Here is a 9265-nt window from a genome sequence, read left to right as displayed (position 1 = left end):
GAGCGTGTGCCGCGTGTATCTAAAAAATAAAAACGGGATCTGACACTATGTAAGTCTGAAGGGCTCAATGTAAGCTCATGAAAACATTAATGAACAGATGGTTATGAATGTTATATTCCATTTATGTGAATAAATACCCCTGAATCCTATGCACTGTAGCTTTAAATTATAGTTGTATGCCAACCACTCAAGCACACCTTTTTTCATTTTTCAGCCATTGTACAGGTGTATGGTGCAAAACAACAAAAATTGTGGACAAAACCTAAAATAAATTACACAATTTTATAACCTAAAATATATTACGTATTTCAAAAAAAGGTGAAAAGTGGTACAGGGCTTAGTGGTTAGCACTGTTGCCTCAACAGCAAGAAGATCATGGGTTTGATTCCCACCTGTGTCCTTTCTGTGTGGAGCTCACATGTTCTCCCCGTTTTGTGTGGGTTGTCTCCGGGTTCTCTGGTTTCCACTCACATTCAAAGACACGCACTTTAGGAGGACTGGAAATTTTAAACTGTCTGTAGTTGTGTGTGTGGATGTGAATGTGTTTGTTTGTCTATATTGTTGTGTGTGGGCCGCCAGAAGAGGAGGTACTGCTGGCCCACCACCAGTGGGCGCCCTGCCTGAAGTGCGGGCTTCAGGCACGAGAGGGCGCTGCCGCCATGGACACAGCCTGGGGTGACAGCTGTCACTCATTACCTCTTGACAGCTGTCACCCATCTACTCAACATCCTCTCACTCCATAAAGACCAGACGTCATCTCCACCTCGTTGCCGAGATATCATACTTCATTGGAGGTAATATCCTCAGCCGTTTTTGTGATTGCAATATTTGTATATTGTGAGTGTTTGCAGGAGTACCAGTACCTCCATCGGTGAAAGCTGTGAGAGCGCTGAAGGCACTCTTTTCCCCTGAGGAATCTACAGTACTCTGCAATTTTTGAGTGAGAGGTGGAGGTGGCATTCCCACCGCTGTTGTTACTGGGTGTACACACACCCACACCTGACTGTCTTTGTTCTTCGCCAGCAGTACCAGATCCGACAGTCGGGGACGGTGATCACCTGGGAATTCGGGACTTGGCGGCTCCAGTATTCACCAGGTTCTGTGGCTGCGGAAATCGTGTGGTTCCGGCTCTTGTCAGGACAGACGTCTTCTATCCTCAAGCCTGCCCACACGTCACCTTTGTGATTTGACTGTAATTATATTCTGAGATTGTCTGTATGTTCGTTGTGCACATTTCACAACATTAAATTGTTACCTTTTTGGCTCATCTATTGGCCGGTCATTTGCGCCCCCTGTTGTGGGTCCGTGTCACTACACTTTCACAAAAGGATATCTCGGCCAGCGTCATGGACTCCGAGGGGCGTCACCCGGCTGTTGAACGACCAATGGGAGAGCAGGCGTCTGCAGGAGGCGTGATTGGTGAGCTGCAGCACATTCTCACCGCCTTTACGGCTCGGTTAGATCAGATGACCGAGCAAAACATCCTCCTGAACCGCAGGGTGGAGGCTCTCTCCGCACAGATGGCGGAGAGCGCTCAGGGCGCTGCTGCAGCTCCTCCTCCTGCCGACCCTGTGCAGGATATGAACGTTCCAGTGGTGGTTCAACAACCCCTCCCACCATCCCCTGAAGCATACATAAGCCCTCCTGAGCCGTACGGAGGTTGTGTGGAGACGTGCGCGGACTTTCTCATGCAGTGTTCGCTCGTCTTCGCACAACGTCCCGTCATGTACGCGTCAGATGCTAGTAAAATAGCTTATGTGATTGCTCTGCTTCGGGGTAAGGCACGCGCCTGGGCTACGGCGCTCTGGGAACAGAACTCACGGTTGTTATCAGCATACACTGGGTTTGTGGGGGAGTTCAGAACAGTGTTTGATCACCCTAACAGAGGAGAGACCACTTCAACTGTGCTGCTGTCAATGAGACAGGGACGCGAGAGTGCAGCCGCTTATGCAGTCAACTTCCGCATCGCGGCTGCGAGGTCCGGCTGGAATAACGTTGCGCTCCGCGCCGCCTTCATAAACGGACTGTCGTTGGTTCTGAAGGAGCAGCTGGTAGCTAAGGAGGAACCGCGGGATTTAGATGGGCTTATCGATCTCGTTATACGGTTAGGCAATCGGTTGGTGGAACGCCGTCGGGAGCGAGGCGAAGGACGTGACCGGATACGCGCCGCCCCTCTCCCTTCCGGGTTCGAAAAGGGGCCACCCTCCCCACGCTCCACAGCCACAGCGCTCTGTGGGGCAACAGCTCCCCCTGCTGACATTGTTAGGGAAACGCACAGGGCCAAAATGAGCAGGCTGATCCGCGGGGAGTGTTTTCTCTGCAGCTCAAAGGAGCACATACAGAAAAACTGCCCCAAACGGCCAAAACGACAACACTCGCCCTTAGAGACTGGGCTAAGGGGGGGTCAAAACATTCAAGTGAGACACACACAGATTGCCACACGACTGCCAGTCACAATCCTGAGCGGAGATTTAACCCTTCAAGCCCCAGCACTGGTGGACATGGGGTCAGAAGGGAATCTGCTAGACAGCAGATGGGCAAGGGAGGTAGGGCTCCCTCTGGTGGCGCTTCCTTCGCCAGTGCAGGTGCGGGCACTAGATGGCACCTTCCTCCCTTTAATCACACACAAGACACAACCAGTAACTCTGGTGGTGTCTGGAAACCATCGGGAGGAGATTGAGTTTTTTGTAACTCCTTCTACCTCCCGCGTGATTTTGGGCTTCCCATGGATGTTGAAGCACAATCCCCGGATTGATTGGCCGGTTGGGGTGGTGGTTCAGTGGAGCGAAACCTGCCATCGGGTGTGTTTAGGATCCTCGGTTCCTCCCGGTTTACAGGCTAAGGAGGAGGTCAAAGTCCCTCCCAATCTGACGGCAGTGCCGGTTGAGTACCACGATCTTGCTCACGTCTTCAGCAAGGATCTGGCACTCACCCTTCCCCCGCACCGTCCGTACGATTGTGCCATTGATTTGGTTCCAGGCGCTGAGTTCCCGTCCAGCAGGCTGTACAACCTCTCACGACCTGAGCGCGAATCAATGGAGACCTACATCCGGGACTCATTAGCTGCCGGGCTGATCCGGAACTCCACCTCCCCGATGGGGGCAGGTTTCTTTTTTGTGGGCAAGAAAGATGGCGGACTCCGTCCATGCATTGATTACAGGGGGCTGAATGAGATTACGGTTCGCAACCGATACCCGTTGCCATTGTTGGATTCCGTGTTCACCCCCCTGCATGGAGCCAAAATCTTTACTAAGCTGGATCTTAGAAATGCGTATCACCTGGTTCGGATCTGGAAGGGAGACGAATGGAAGACGGCATTTAACACCCCGTTAGGTCACTTTGAGTACCTGGTCATGCCGTTCGGCCTCACCAACGCCCCCGCAACATTCCAAGCCTTGGTTAACGACGTCTTGCGGGACTTCCTGCACCGATTCGTCTTCGTATATCTGGACGATATTCTCATCTTTTCTCCGGATCCTGAGACCCATGTCCAGCATGTACATCAGGTCCTGCAGCGGTTATTAGAGAACCGACTGTTTGTGAAGGGCGAGAAGTGCGAGTTTCACCGCACATCTTTGTCCTTCCTGGGGTTTATCATCTCCTCTAACTCCGTCGCCCCTGATCCGGCCAAGGTTGCGGCGGTGAGAGATTGGCCCCAACCAACAAGCCGTAGGAAGCTGCAACAGTTCCTCGGCTTTGTTCATTTGTATAGAAGGTTCATTAAGGGCTACAGTCAGGTAGTTAGCCCCCTGACAGCCCTAACCTCTCCAAAAGTCCCCTTCACCTGGTCGGATCGGTGCGAAGCCGCGTTCAAGGAGTTGAAACGACGGTTCTCTACTGAGCCAGTTTTGGTGCAGCCCGACCCTAGCCGCCAGTTCCTGGTTGAAGTGGACGCCTCTGACTCAGGGATAGGAGCCATGCTATCCCAGAGCGGAGAGTCCGATAAGGTTCTTCACCCGTGTGCCTAGTTTTCACGCAGATTGACCCCGGCTGAACGGAACTATGACGTCAGCAATCGAGAACTCCTTGCGGTGAAAGAGGCTCTTGAGGAGTGGAGACACCTGTTGGAGGGAGCGTCTGTGCCATTCACGGTTTTCACTGACCGCTGCCGGTGCCTCATCGCCCCTGGTCCCACATCGGCCTGGATTTCGTCACGGGCCTCCCGCCGTCCCAGGGCAACACCACCATCTTCACGATAGTGGACCGATTCTCCAAGGCGGCCCACTTCGTGGCCCTCCCGAAGCTCCCAACAGCCCAGGAGACAGCAGACCTCCTGGTCCACCACGTCGTCCGTCTGCATGGGATACCCTCCGACATCGTCTCTGATCGTGGTCCCCAGTTCTCGTCACACGTCTGGAGGAGCTTCTGCAGGGAACTGGGGCCACCATGAGCCTCTCGTCCGGGTACCATCCACAGACGAACGGACAGGCAGAGCGGGCCAACCAGGAACTGGAACAGACCCTCCGCTGCGTCACATCCGCGCACCCGACGGCCTGGAGTAACCATCTGGCCTGGATCGAGTATGCGCATAACAGCCAGGTGTCTTCTGCCACCGGCCTCTCCCCATTTGAGGTGTGTTTGGGGTATCAGCCCCCGTTGTTTCCCGTGGTGGAGGGAGAGGTCGGTGTGCCCTCGGTCCAGGCCCACCTGCGGAAGTGCCGTCGGGTGTGGCGCTCCGCCCATTCTGCCTTGTTGAAGGCCCGGACGAGGGCGAAGACCCATGCAGACCGCCGGCGATCCCCGGCCCCTGCTTACCAGCCCGGGCAGGAGGTGTGGCTTTCCACGAAGGACATCCCCCTCCAGGTGGACTCCCCGAAACTTCAGGACAGGTACATTGGCCCCTTCAGGATCCTCAAAGTCCTCAGTCCTGCCGCAGTGAAGCTCCAACTCCCGGCTTCACTGCGGATCCATCCGGTTTTCCACGTGTCCCGCATCAAACCTTACCACACCTCACCCCTCTGTGCTCCCGGACCGACGCCGCCTCCTGCTCGGATCATCGACAAGGAGCCGGCTTGGACGGTGCGCCGGCTCCTGGACGTCCGTCGGATGGGCCGGGGGTTCCAGTACTTGGTGGACTGGGAGGGGTATGGACCCGAAGAACGCTCCTGGGTGAAGAGGAGCTTCATCCTGGATCCGGCCCTCCTGGCCGACTTCTACCGTCGACACCCCAACAAGCCGGGTCGGGCGCCAGGAGGCGCCCGTTGAGGGGGGGGTGCTGTTGTGTGTGGGCCGCCAGAAGAGGAGGTACTGCTGGCCCACCACCAGTGGGCACCCTGCCTGAAGTGCAGGCTTCAGGCACGAGAGGGCGCTGCCGCCATGGACACAGCCTGGGGTGACAGCTGTCACTCATTACCTCTTGACAGCTGTCACCCATTACCTCTTGACAGCTGTCACCCATCTACTCAACGTCCTCTCACTCCATAAAGACCAGACGTCATCTCCACCTCGTTGCCGAGATATCATACTTCATTGGAGGTAATATCCTCAGCCGTTTTTGTGATTGCAATATTTGTATATTGTGAGTGTTTGCAGGAGTACCAGTACCTCCGTCGGTGAAAGCTGTGAGAGCGCTGAAGGCACTCTTTTCCCCTGAGGAATCTACAGTACTCTGCAATTTTTGAGTGAGAGGTGGAGGTGGCATTCCCACCGCTGTTGTTACTGGGTGTACACACACCCACACTTGACTGTCTTTGTTCTTCGCCAGCAGTACCAGATCCGACAGTCGGGGACGGTGATCACCTGGGAATTCGGGACTTGGCGGCTCCAGTATTCACCAGGTTCTGTGGCTGCGGAAATCGTGTGGTTCCGGCTCTTCTCAGGACAGACGTCTAATATCCTCGAGCCTGCCCACACGTCACCTTTGTGATTTGACTGTAATTATATTCTGAGATTGTCTGTATGTTCGTTGTGCACATTTCACAACATTAAATTGTTACCTTTTTGGCTCATCTATTGGCTGGTCATTTGCGCCCCCTGTTGTGGGTCCGTGTCACTACACTTTCACAACATATATGTGGCCTTGCGACAGACTGGCGTCCTGTCCAGGGTGTACCCTGCTTCGTGCCCTATGACTGCTGGGATAGGCCCCGCCCCCGTGACCCTTAAATGAAGTAAACGGTTGAAGATGAGTGAGTGTGAGTGAAAAGTGGTACATCATTGCATGTACTTGTATTTACTTATAAATCTTAGAGTGAACTCACACTGAGTCCAACTGCCTTGGACGATACCGGAGCACAACTGTCCCCCTCGCCACTCCCCCGCTGTCCTCCACTCACACTGCACTCTACATTCGGATCCCGAACACATCTACGTCAACACTACCTGACTTTTGTTTTGAGAAAGCATGCTCTCCCACACGCCATAATATAATTGAAAGATTACTGAGTTTATCCCTCTTCTAATGAGATTAGTTTTAAATAAGGAAGTGAAGTCATGTAACATTTATTATGACCAATATGAAGCTTTTTTTTTATCTTGTGATGACAAGATAAAAAAAAAGTTTGATATTAATGACAGAAGGGAGTGGTTACTCAATAAACATGCTAGACACACAGCTGTCCCTCCTTCAAAAAAGAAGAAAAAAGAAAAGAAAAGAAAAGAAAAGACCACTTATTTTGTTGTCAATTCTACAAGAATGGACTTGTCTCCACACTCATTTTTCTGTCAGTTTCATTTCATTGTTTTATTTATTTTATTGGACTATGGGCGATTCGGGTGTCCAAAGCAGAGAAAGTGGCCTGAACACCTCTCATTCAGGCAAAAACAGATGTGTCCCTTCACACTGACTCTGAATTTTATTTTTTATCTGGATGGAGTGTGTGTTATGTGCACAAAAAAGCAGATGATCCAAAGGCACACACCATATTTTCAAAATGGATCTTTAAGCATTTTATGCTGGAGAAAGATGTCAGAATACTCCTTTTCCACAGGATATTTGTGAATGTGTTCACACAGGATTAATATAACCTGAGATAATGTCTGTGGACTGTTTTACAGAAGGGAAATGTGCTGACACAGGTATTTGCAAGCATGCACACATACTGTTAAAAGTGACATTTACTGACATTACTGTATTTGGCCAAAACCATGGTAATGGTATGGTATGGTAAACAGAAACTATGGTAATAATTAATCCCCCCATATGAGGAAATATTTTGCTGCTTTGCTCAGTGACAACAATTCACATTCATCAATAAGGGAAGAAACCAGATACATCTTTAATCCAAATGTTGTTAAATGAATTAATTAATCTTTTTAAACATTTATTTATTTCTTTTATATCAAAAAAGTTTAAACATTTACACTTCACATCTCTTTCTCTTGAAATGTTCAAAATGGAGGAGGTGGAAGTATAAAATTGAAGTCTGCACTATCAAAGAAGTAATAGTACTATTAATAATAACTGTTTAATTTAACAGCTGTGTCACTGATGTAACATCTGAATTCCATTTTGTTTGTGATCACAAGAATATGAGTGCTCTGGATCGTGCCCAGCCCACCTCTGTAAGCAAGGCAACGTAACAAACTCAGTTGTTGACCAGGGTGTACAGTGTGAATACTACTTCAGTTAGCAGTGATGCATCATTTTACAATGTTGTACCTACAATATGTATATGTCACAGACATGAACGAGCAATGTCACTGAGGTCCTTCAGACTGTTTTTTGAGCAAATGCTCCAGGGGAGCATGAGCATGGCAAAAAAATTTCAGCTTCACCTTTTTAAGCATTTTTCATTTTTGCCTTTCAGCTTCTGGGGGAACCTCCACCCCACAGACCCCCTGTAATTACAGCCCTCTTAACCCCCTGCCACCTTAAGCAATTTTTTTTTTTTATGTAGATATAACTTAATATTCAAAGTTTTTCAGCTAGTTGACAGTAGGGCTGCACAATATGACCAAATGATCATATCTCAATATTGTCATATCAATATGATATACGACATGACTATGATTTGACACAAAGTGCAGTAACAGTGAAAATTAGACATTCTTAAACAAAACAGTAATAATACCACACTCATTTTTGCACTCATCATAAAGTTACGATACGGTGCCCTCCAAAAGTATTGGAACACTTGGGATTTCACACATTGTACTTTGTTCATGCCATTTCAAAAACAAGGAAAACAAAACAAAACAAAAAAAAAAAGAATAAAAATTTCTAAAATTATCTTCCTCAAACTCAAACTGAAAGCAAATCTCTAAACTTGACAATACCTGTAAATACTAGTTTTATTGCCAGTTTTCTTAAGACAAGTCAGGGGATGGAAACATGAACATTTCCAAGTCACTGAATATGTCTTTGACTTTATTTACATCAAATATGAAGAAATACAAAAGTTTATTTCACCAAAACATCAAATCTAGGCTTGCATGTCAAAGTATATTCTGGCAAATTGTAGCTGAACTACCGGGTCTTCTTTTTAAGAAAATCCTCCTCTACACCACTTCATCAGGAAGATGGATTTTATATTTTTAATTAATTTATATCAAGTTGTAGAGATTTGCTTTCAGTTTGAGTTTAAGGAAGATAATTTTAGACTTATTTATCTAAAATTCTCACTGGTGTGTCACTCAGACAGCAAAATTAAGAGGTTATTTAATCAATAGCTGCCTGCTTGTTTGAAATCATTGGAACAACAGGTATATATAAGGCAACTTGAATTAAAGGAGATATGCCGCTTTTAACAACCTGGACCTCATTTCTGGCATAAAATACGGTCCCTTATAAAATACGGTCATTTCCTCACCAATATAACTTTGGTGTCATCAATAGTCCATGGTTCAAATGATGTGTTCAGTTCAAATCTGAGGCAAATCTTTTTCTTCTTTTACAAAGGTCGATTAGAACTATTTGTGGTACAGCACCAGGTACTGGACAGGAGGAACCTAGCAGTCAATATGACTCACTGATTTCAAGATGTAGCTGTCAGAGTTTGAGTTTCATTAGTTTTGTATTATCAGGGTTTTGGTTTGTTTATTCTCTTGTTGGGATTTTTCTGCTTGGGTCTGTCTCTCTCTTGGTTCTTGGTGATGGGTGTTTCTCTCTCTGGCCACGCCCTGCTTCTGGTGCTTTCCATGTGCACCTGTTCCTGATTTACTGATTACCACCTGGGGTTTTCTAAGCTCACTGGGTGGTTTTGTTCTTCGCCAGTTTGCCATGCCTTGTGCCTTCATTCCAGCTCTGTACCTGCGGTTTTGTTCCTGCCAGCCTCATAGTGTGTACCTGACCTCCTGCCTGTTGCCTTGTCCTCGCCATTTAGCA

The 9265-nt window shown here is 48.5% G+C and overlaps 1 long non-coding RNA gene across 1 annotated transcript; it reads right to left on the bottom strand.

Moving 5' to 3' along the window:
- Positions 1-418: 418 nt before the first annotated feature.
- On the bottom strand, positions 419-6057 carry LOC117522834. The gene is made up of 2 exons (XR_004564345.1): positions 6008-6057; positions 419-553 (listed from the first exon to the last, which is right to left on the bottom strand). It is a non-coding gene; the product is annotated as an uncharacterized LOC117522834 (long non-coding RNA).
- Between the last annotated feature and the right edge of the window lie 3208 nt (positions 6058-9265).

This window comes from Thalassophryne amazonica, chromosome 13 (genome assembly GCF_902500255.1).
Source record: "Thalassophryne amazonica chromosome 13, fThaAma1.1, whole genome shotgun sequence".
NCBI lineage: Eukaryota > Metazoa > Chordata > Actinopteri > Batrachoidiformes > Batrachoididae > Thalassophryne > Thalassophryne amazonica.
This window is presented reverse-complemented; position numbering and strand designations above follow the sequence as displayed.